The sequence below is a fragment of the Macaca mulatta genome, chromosome 20 (assembly GCF_049350105.2).
Source record: "Macaca mulatta isolate MMU2019108-1 chromosome 20, T2T-MMU8v2.0, whole genome shotgun sequence".
Taxonomy (NCBI): Eukaryota; Metazoa; Chordata; class Mammalia; order Primates; family Cercopithecidae; genus Macaca; species Macaca mulatta.
The window spans coordinates 54,700,855-54,711,705 of record NC_133425.1 but is presented as its reverse complement, the minus strand read 5'-3'; the positions used below and the strand labels follow the sequence as shown (position 1 = coordinate 54,711,705).

General features: G+C 36.9%; 1 non-coding gene across 1 annotated transcript; it reads left to right on the top strand.

Annotated features, from left to right (window-relative positions):
• The first annotated feature begins 1,570 nt into the window (after nucleotides 1-1,570).
• Nucleotides 1,571-1,677, top strand: LOC114674544 (U6 spliceosomal RNA). Its single transcript, XR_003725690.1, has one exon. It is a non-coding gene; the product is annotated as a U6 spliceosomal RNA (small nuclear RNA).
• Nucleotides 1,678-10,851: the final 9,174 nt, after the last annotated feature.

Genomic DNA, 10,851 nt, shown 5'->3' with positions numbered 1-10,851 from the left:
GCTAAATTAGCCATTCAGATCAGTTTTCAAAGCATCCAGAAACACCTACACATAATTACATAAAGTATTGTCAATACTAAGGAAAATGCCAAAGATCTTCTACTGAGATATGTTGTGCAAATAACAGAATGTCAACTCCGAAAATAATTTAGAGAAAAAATAAATTCAATTAAAAAAAATATGACAACTTAAATGAGCAGTGACCAATTGATCATTTTACTCAGCAGTTGGTGAAAAATTTTGGATTTGTGAGGAGTTCATTATTATTTGACAGACAACTTGTTCGCCATTATTTATATGTAATATTTGAGAAGACAAATTGTGCATATTGTCATCCTAAAGGTACAAGGAATTTCTCTCCACTTCATCCCTCAAATATTTCATTCCACTTTTTTTTTTCCTTTCTTCTTTGATATTTTTTAACAAAGTGCAGTGGGACAACTTTTTTAGGCCAATTATTAGATTGGTTGGTGCAAAAGTAATTGCACCAACCTAATAGATCTGAGTTCAATTCCATGTGAGATATTTATTAAATGTTTGACCCTGAGTAAATTTTTTAATTTCTCAAATTTCCTCATCTATACAATGGGGATGCTTACAAATGCTACTTTCAAATAAGTTTGTTGAGACAGTTAAATGAACAAATACAACATTAAGATGCTCAACAAGTGCTGGGTTCCTCCTGAACTTAAGGCTTCAAACAAGGCATGAAAAAGCTACAAAGATTTTTAGGAAATGCTTGCTATTTTTAAACAACTGAGTCTAGTAACAGACTATATTCAAATAATTAGCTTTTGTTATTTCAAATATAATTATTGCCACCAAAATATGAAGGCTGCTCTTGAATTGTGTCGGCCCCTTTTGGCACTGGGTTCTTTCTTGCCGTTGGGTTTCTTTTTTTTTTTTTTTTTTGCCTGCACCCTAGAACAGAGACCATTGTTCTTGACTGACAAGTCCATGCTACCCTTGTCAATATTCACCATCCTAATACATATTCCCTTGAATATATGTTCTCTGTTAATTCAGAAATGTGGGAAGTTTAAAGGAATTAACAGTAATATTCATAAACACATAGACTGTGATTTTTTAATTTATTGTTGGGAAATAATGGGTATTTCAATTAATTTGGGCTGCAAAACCAAATGTCTGCTTTGTTCTCAACACTCTATTAGAAGGTGACCATGCGTTTGCTTTGTCAATCCTCCAAAATGCACTGATATTGAAATAGAAAGACCAACTTACACAGAGAAAACTGAGGTTCAGAGATATTTATATTGTGTGTGTGTTACTTTTTTTCTTATTTGTATTAACAAACACAGGGACAGAGATGTTTATTGATTTGCCAACATTTCATATATACTAAAAGATTGAGTTGGTGTTTATTTCATATGTACATATGGTCCCAAAATTCCTGTGCTATCTACTTTAGCATCATCTCTTCCTACATGAAACTGAGTTTATCACAAGATTTTAAAATGTATTAATAATGCATTAGTAAAATTTTTTATGAGCTTCTGTCAGAGAATAATGATAATGGGTTGGGCATCTCCACTTAAAAGATGAAGTAATTGTGCTCACTTCGGCAGCACATATACTAAAATTGGAATGATACAGAGAAGATTAGCATGGCCCCTGCACATGGATGACACGCAAATTCGTGAAGCGTTCCGTATTTTTTTAAGAAAATGTGGAACATATACACCATGGAATACTATGCAGCCATAAAAAAGGATGAGTTCATGTCCTTTGTAGGGACATGGATGCAGCTGGAAACCCTCATTCTCAGCAAACTATCGCAAGAACAGAAAACCAAACACCGCATGTTCTCACTCATAGGTGGGAATTGAACAATGAGATCACTTGGACACAGGAAGGGGAACATGACATACCGGGGCCTATTATGGGGAGGAAGGAGGGGGGAGCAATAGCATTGGGAGTTACACCTGATGTAAATGACGAGTTGATGGGTGCTGAGAAGTTGATGGGTGCAGCACACCAACATGGCACATGTACACATATATAACAAACCTGTACGTTGTGCACGTGTACCCTAGAACATAAAGTATAATTAAAAAAAAAAGATGAAGTAATTATAATAAAGAACATCTATAATAATAATCATCATCATCATCAATATTCTCAGCTTCTGTACAGTTCCTACAGCTTATACAAACTTTACACATTTTTTCAGAAATATTAAAACCAGACCCTGCTCTTAAAAATTTGCTGTGTGTCACATGACTATTCTCTGTGATTCTGAAAGCCCTCCCTAAGAAGTTTGTTATCCCCTAAAAAGTGCTGGCATTGTTGAAAAGGAAGGTACCTAGGCTGGACATCATTTGAGTTTTCTTTGAAACTGAAGAAGTAACTTTCTCTGAATGGTCCTCCTCAGTTTCACGCCCCTCTGACAGTCCAGTGACATGAGCTGCAGGGCAGCCCCTGTGTTTCACTAGAGGCTGATAATAAGTAAGTTTGAAAGTGGCAGCAGATATTGGTACCATTTACTTCCTCAACATTGGATTGGATAAAGTACTTCCCCAGCAAATTCATTTTATAATTTTATTTCTTTTCATACTTATGGATTTCAATGGAACGATAAAATATTAATTCTGGAAAAGGTTTATGAAACAGATCTGCCTTGCCTAACCATTTTGCAGATGAAGAATCTCAGATACAAGAATTGACTTTCCCAACAAAAAGGCAAGATTAAGTCAAGATTAATGGAAAAGTCAAGATTCAGAATAAAGTTTCCTTCCTTCCTCCCTCCTTGCATTTCTTCTGCAATAATAAGTTGAGTACCTGTCAAATCAATCTAGGATTAAAGGCAAGAAACTCATTCTTTTCCTATATATTTGCATGTTTGGGAGGTGCTGGGGAATAGGGGGATGTGTGTCCCATTGTCCTTGTTACTAAAGATTCAAAAGTTGACCCTCTAAGAATTAACTGTCTATTGGGAAAACAAAATTGTAAATACATAATCTCACTCTCTCACTCACACACATACACACACACGCCAGTGGTAGTATTCATGATATTTTCAAGATAGAGTATTGCATGTGAGCCAAATCAGCTTGTTGGTGCTGTTTCTTAGTCTACAGCTTGTTTCTCTCTCCAGTTTGTTTCTTATCACCTTGTCAATTGCATACCTCCTAAGAGACCAGAGCAGATGACATTGTAACCTACAGCAGACCTTAGGGACCAGCTGCCTTAGCTGGGACTCTGACACTTTTCCTTCCATTAACCCTGACTGAGTACTAAAGACAGAACATTTTGGTTTTCAATTCCCTAAGCACCTCTTGAGTTCAGCTTGCCTCAAGTACAACCATACATCAGAATTACATTTCTTCCAGTTTCAGTGCCCTATGTTCTGGTGAGTTCTAGGGGACTTCTGTTTCAATAACCAGACCCTACTCTTCAAAGCCACCACTTAAAATACTCAGAAAGTTCTGTTTTTTAAGTCAATGAAAGATATTAGACAGAAATGGTTTTCCACTTTAGAAGAAGCTAGTCTGGAAACTGAATTGTAAATTCAGTACAATTGGTGAGTACAGAACGTGTGTTTAAGGGAAAGCTAATTTACCCATATCATTCAACATTTATAGCTGATATGGGCCACTGACATACATTTTGTATTTCGCAAATGGTTCAGGGGGGAGATTATTTAAAAGTTTGACCATCATGTTCTTTCCTCCTCAAAATAAAAACTCATAATACCGAAAAGTAGATTATTTAAAAGTTTGACCAACACGTTCTTTCCTCATCAAACTAGCAAACTCATAATACTGAAAAATATACAGAGGAAGATTTTAGAATGAGCAGGTATACACAAGGTTAAACTAGCTATTGCCCAGTGTTTTTAAAGAAAGTAATGGACATGGTGGGACAATAATGACCAATCACAAAACTCATTAAATATACACAAAATATTACATATATATATATATATCTCACATAATACATACTATCTGATGCAATCCTCACATTCTGACTACTGTGCACACTTGGACCATTTATTTCTGTGAAGAGTTAGATTCTATAAGGTTTCCATCACTGACATTTTAAGTTACATATAAGCTCTAGTCTCCGAAATGTTCAACGTATGAAAAGGTTTATGCCACATCTAATGATATCCTCTTGCACCCAAAAATAAAGTTTTCTGGCTTAAATTATAAAAACACTTTTATTTCTAGGCAGAAGAGAAACAAACAGAAAAACATATATTGTATTTCTAATTATCATGTGTTTTTTCCATGTACTAATCTTTTCATAATATTCTTCAATGAGGCTAATTATCATTGAAATGGTTGGACATTTTAGAAGACTTGTGTTAGGTAATATGTAAAAAAAAAAACCCTCAATAAGTATTTCTCCTGAATCATTTAATCATTTATTCAGTACATATATATCAGCAACCGTTTTATTCCATTCACTATGGAACTGCTAAGAATGCCAAGGTGAGACATCCTCTCTTTGGAGCCAGTGATTGTAAAGGAGAGACAGGCATATGAACAAATAATTAAATGTTGTTACCTGAATAAAAATATTGGGACAGACAAACTAACATGAGATTAAAAAAGAAAAAAACAAATGGCTCTGATTTGGTGGGGGAGTCTTGGAAGGTTGATGGAAGAGGAGACTAAACAGGAGCATTTCAGGGGCATGATATAGGGGAGAATATGGAGAGGCAGATGCAATGTGGGGAGACGGGGATCGCAACAGATTTAATGATCCACAAGGTGCCTAATTATGAGTGAAAGGAGAAGTAGAAGTGGAGGAGTGAAGGGATAAAGCTAATGACATTTCTACTTTTACATACCAGTCAGTACCTATTGCATATCTGCAGGTCTTCAGGGAAAATAACCATCTTTAAAAATTAAACTGTTACTACTTATGGTACCCATGATTGCCACTGCCCAACTGGAAAACATTTCCAGATTTTTCTTTTCCTTATTTCATTATAATTTTTCTTCTCCTGTCATTCCCCTTTCCCAACAGAAGCCCCCACATCCGTTCCACAGTACTGGGTATGCAGATGGAAGGTTGAATGATGAAAAATTATTCAAACAGCATACCACAAGCTAACTATTTCAAGCGTATCTATTGACTGAAGAGATTTGCATTATGAACTAAGTCACTGCAACAAGACAATGGTAAATAGCAGCCAAAACAAAGAAATAGATCATTTAAATAAAGGAAAAGAGCTAACATCAACGTGTATCCATTTCTCCTCAGTTGAAATTTACCCTAGAGGAACTAATATGAAAATATTACTTTCATTGTTTAAAGGAAATCCAGTGGAATGAAATGCTAATTTTGTATCTCCAGTAGTGAATTGGATGAATGAGAAATGCATTCAACTGCAATATATCCAGTTTTTGCTGTATGCACATTGTAAAGTCCTACAGATATAAAAATTAATGCCGGGCACGGTGGCTCACGCCTGTAATCTCAGCACTTTGGGAGGCCAAGGCGGGTGGATCACGAGGTCAAGAACTCAAGACCAGTCTGGCTAACATGGTGAAACCCCATCTCTACTAAGAATACAAAAATAAGCCAGGCGTGGTGGAATGTGCCTATAATCCCAGCTACTCAGGAGGTTGAGGCAAGATAATTGCTTAAACCTGGGAGGCAGAGATTGCAGTGAGCTGAGATGGCACCACTGCACTCTAGCCTGGGTGAGACAGCAAGACTCCAAATGGGAAAAAAAAATAATAATAATAACAAGACATAGTCATTGCACTCAAGAATGAAACAGTTGATTAAGGGAGAAGGACACAAACAAGTAGCTGCAATGAAAATTGGTAACATGTACAAAGGATGGCTACACAAAATATCATCAGAGAATGGAAGAGAAAGAAATGGTCCTACCGTGTTCAATTGATATTTGGAAGATAGTTAACAATAAAAACTGAAAAGGTGATATTCAAACCAGAAGATTAGTAAGTAGAAATATTGATGGAGGCACTGCAGATGACCTGGGAGACAGAGTGGCCTTTCAGAAAGAAAATAATGTAGAAAGTCTCAAGAACAGAAAATAACATGATCATAGCAATTATTCTATACAGAGAAGGAAAAGAGGTATCAGTGGGGTCTAATGGAAAGAAATTGGGTTATAGTAGTCCCGTAATCAGAGTTTAAGCTGAAAAAACTGAATGGAACCAGTTTATAAAGAGCCTGCTTGCCACACTATGAAAACTGCATCCTATCAGGTAGCTAAGGAGAACACTTTAACTTATCAGACGTGCTTTTGAAGAAGAGAAAAGTCAGGGCAGACTGAGATGAAGTGATTTTAGTTAGGAAACACCTGGGAAGATCCTATTTAGTAATTCAGGGTGGAAGATGATGTAAGCCAAATCAGGATTTATATTGACTAGGGTAATTTTTTTATCACTTAATTAAAAGATAACTATAGAACATTTAATAATGATATGGTGCTACTAGCCTAAAGCACTTTAAACGTAGAAACAGTAAGGAACTCTGTGAGAATAGAGATCTTGCTTTCAGGAATTGCAGGAATTCCACTATACCCTCAAGACCTTGAATATTGCCTGGCAAATCACAGGCGTTTAATAGTATCTGGTAAATAAGTCAAAGGAGGGAGGGAGGGAGGGAGGGAGGGATGGATGAAATTTTATTTGGCTTCTGATTTATATCAGGTTCACTAGGAATGAGACTTTAACATGGAGATTCAAGTGCAGGAGGTGTATTAGAAAGCAGTTAGAGGAACAAGGATCAGACAGAGGGAGAAGATAACCCATAGAGAAGCCCCAGCCAACTCTAGGGGGATCTCTGCATGGCTCCTCTAGAGCTATACTGTTTCTTTTGTACCCTAATCAACCAGTCATTGGATAAGGGACACCCATTTGATTAAAGGAAATTCCTAGAGAGAGGCTCAGCTCGGAGCCGTTAGCAGCCAACCCTCTCAGAAGCTGGAGAAATACCCGCCTCATGTTTAATGGGAAACTGCATTTCATGGTTCCTGGCACATTGCAAGCATTCACTAAATGATTATATATTGGTGTTATTAAGATCTTGAATTACAAGAGGGATTTCCTATTTTCTCCAACTTAGTCTCCAGTAAGTTATTTCTGGAAAGTAAACTTTCCAAGTTTCAATTATCTGCAGTTCAAAGTTTTGAGGGGTTAGGGACTCAGACTTTCCTCTATACAGTCAAATACAGAATATCTTCTAAAGAGTGAACATGAAATAAGTATAAATTAATGATAACAGAGAAAGGGTTAATTCCCTGGGTAAGCATGGCCGTCCTCTTCAAGCATGGCCAGGGAGCAAGAAGACGTATGTTTGCGCTGCCAGTCTGACTTTGGAGATAAAGAACACTGACTGGAACTGTGAGTTCAGAAAAGTTGCTTCATCTCTCAGAACCTAAGTTTCTTCACTGATCGTAAGACCTTCCTCGGAAGATTGACTTGAAGAGTTTATGACACAGCATCCCCAAGTTAAGAGAAAAGCAAACTGTCATGGAGTACTGAATATTTAAGGGTTTCAAATTCTAAATGGCTGCTTCCTTTATTTGTTCTTTGCCTCTGTTTAGTTTCCAAGAGACCTGGTCCCAGTTCTAGTACTCAACTACTCTTTCCACTGAGTTATATGGGATTATACCCCTAGTGGTTCAAAACCAAACAAAATATCATGAAATCTTTACCTTGTAATAAAGAGGAAGGGTTTTTCAATTCAACAAAAAAGATAAAAATACTGTATACATTTATTACCTAGAGTGAAATAATGTGCCGTTTTATTGGTGTTGCCATGTTAACTTTCTTGGATCCTAACTTTGTGCACCATCACAAAGTCGTGCTAATATTAGTGCAGCGTCTAAGGGCAGAAGTTACAGCATCAGACAACCAACATTTAAAACCAAGCTATGCCACATTGCTAGCTATGTGATGAATTATTTAAGACCCTTAGGTCTCAGTTACATTTTTTTTGCAAAACATGCATGAATCATAGAATCTAATTCGTAAGATTATGTGATGAAGAAATAAGATACTGCATGTAAAGTCCTCAGTGCAGTGCCTAGTGCTGAATAACTCTTCTTAATAATAGCAGCCACCATTTTTTGACCACTGTATGAGTTTGTTAAAGCTGCCATACAGAATACCACAAACTGGGTGGCTTAAACAACAGAAATTCACTGTCTCACAGTTGCGAAGGCTACGAGTCCAAGATCCAAGTGTCAGTAGGTTTGGATTCTCCTGAAGCCTCTCTCCTTGGCTTGCAGACGGCTGCCTTCTCACTGTGTCCTCACATGGACTTTCCTCCTTTTGTACGCATCCGTACTAGAAGCAGGACCCACCCGACCTGCCTCATTTTAAGTTAACTGCCTCTGTAAAGATGATTTTTTTTTTTTGCCCATAACCAAAACTTCATTGAAAATCTGACATCAAAATAGGAGACCACTGTTGTACACCTTATAAAACGAAATGTAATTACATTATCTTGGTAGATTAATTCGAATTATGGAACTTATGATAAGTTTTTCTGTGAGATAACACAAATTCAGGAAGCTGTGTGGATCATTAGTGTTGCTTTCTCCTAAATGAATAGCCTTCTGTGAGGCTGGCCTTTCCTCCTGTAGGCTGGCACAACACTGTTAAACAACCTAGTCAAAGAACCACTCTGAGCATGGTTGAAAACCGTGCTAATCTTGTAGCAACCTGGACATTTTACATGCATATAGTAAGAATGTGGACTTCGCACTAGCCATTTCTTTTTAAGATTTTTCTTTTCCTCTTCCAAGGATAGAGGTAGTAAATCCCTTGCCAAAGTCATCCTTTCGCAAGTCAGCCCTTCTAGACTCTCAGTCAACACTGCTAGCAAGCTGCACGCGATGTGCGCTCAGCATCTGCTATTTCCAACTGTGGTTACATTCTGAGATACTATGGGTTGGGACTTCAACATAACGGATTTTGTGGGGGACACAATTCAACCCATAACAACCACTCACCATTTGTTATCTATTACGTGTCAAGTGTCATGCCAGAACAACTTTCTTCTGAATGTGCCCCAAGTGTGTTCTTGACATTACCTCATAAACTGTTGTACCCTTTAACTTAACTCCTGCTCAACAAGCAGCTTGCCTTGTTGTTATTTTTCAACATAGAAATAGGCTTTTTCTCTAATAATCTTATGTACAAAATGTATATTCATTGTAAAATGCTCAGACAATATAAACATCTGTAAAGATAAAAGGAAGCCTATGTATAACCCCAATGCAAAGAAATAACTGCTGTTTTGATATTTGTAGATGGACAGATATTTTTTCTTTTTCTTTTCTCATATACAGAAACTTACTGTTTCTCAAAGGTGGAATTATACTCTACGTCTGCCCATATTTTACATTTAAAATATTTTAGACATCATTTATGCCAAAAAGTATAAATCTACATCACAAATTTAATGCTAAATAATATTTTATAGTAACTGTTTTCCAGCATTACATTGCTGACAACTTTTTTGCTATTACAAAAAAAGCAGTTCAATGAACATCCCTGTTGAAGCATCTTTGCCCTGATCATTTCCTTCATATACTTTTCAACATAAAAGCATTAAAAAAAAACTTAGATTGGTTGATACGTATTTCAAGATTGCCCTCCAGAAAGATGTTCCAATTATAGTCCTTTTAAGTGCTAACCGGTTAATATCATTGCCAGGAAACATGCTGATTTTGCATCAACCCTCTTCTACCCCCTGCCTCCCCCCAGCCATAACTATCCCTTGAGAAGCCATATTGTACTAATTGAACCAATATAACATGGCCCTTTCCCCTCAGAGTGACAAGGCTCAAACAGATTATACAATTTGCAAGTAACACATGGAGACATATATCCAAGTGCTAAATTGCATGTAGTACAGATGCTAAGCACCCTGGGAGGCGCAGCTTACTTCCTTCTGCTTTTAGTCCCCACACAGGGTTGAAATGAAACACACCCATGTGCAGCAATGTGTCTAATGTGTTTTTCTAAAAGAATACTTAATCTTCTAGTTCAACTTTAGAGAAACTAAAGCAAAAACAGCCTCACAACCTGCTTCTCCACCTTCACCTGCTACCATTCTAACTCACTGAACTCCAGCCATGCTGATTTTATTTTATGTTTCTCCAGCACCAAGCTCATGCCTGATCAAGAGCCCTTCTACTTGTTGCTCCCTCTGCTTCAAATGCTCTTCCCCAATGTCATCCCCCATGGCTCCCTCTCCCTATTCAGGTCTCAGTGACATTCATCTCACTCATGACATCCTCAGAAAGGCCTTCACTGAGAGTCCAATTAATAGCACCTTCACCCTACCCCTTTGACCTCCAACTGCTTTGCTCTTTCGTTACTTCTTAGTATATACCATGGGTAAGAATTGTCTCATTTATTTTGAGTTTATTTCATATTGGCCTATACACACTACAATGTAAGCTCTATAGAGACAGTAACTTGGCTGATTCATCCATCACTATATAGAAAACAATATTCCTACCTGGCATGAACCATATTTCATAGACTTAAAAAAATTTTTTTCACATTTAAACATCAAGGTATTATGTCTTAAACTTAAGTGTCATTTAGATAGCCATCAATGCATAAATGACATTGCCTACACATGCGGAAACTTGGTCATCACTACCGATGTTGTCATCTCTTCAGTGGAGTCTGTATACTGTTGAAACTACATGGGTAGTGTTTAATTGACATATAAAATACCCTTTAAATTTATTATATAAAATATCTTTGATTTTGATGATTGAGCATTGAATTTAAATGTTGGACACCTAGAAAGTCATAGACACATAATACCAGAAACAGAACATAAGTTTAATATTAGTCAGGCTAATACTTGTAGGAAGAG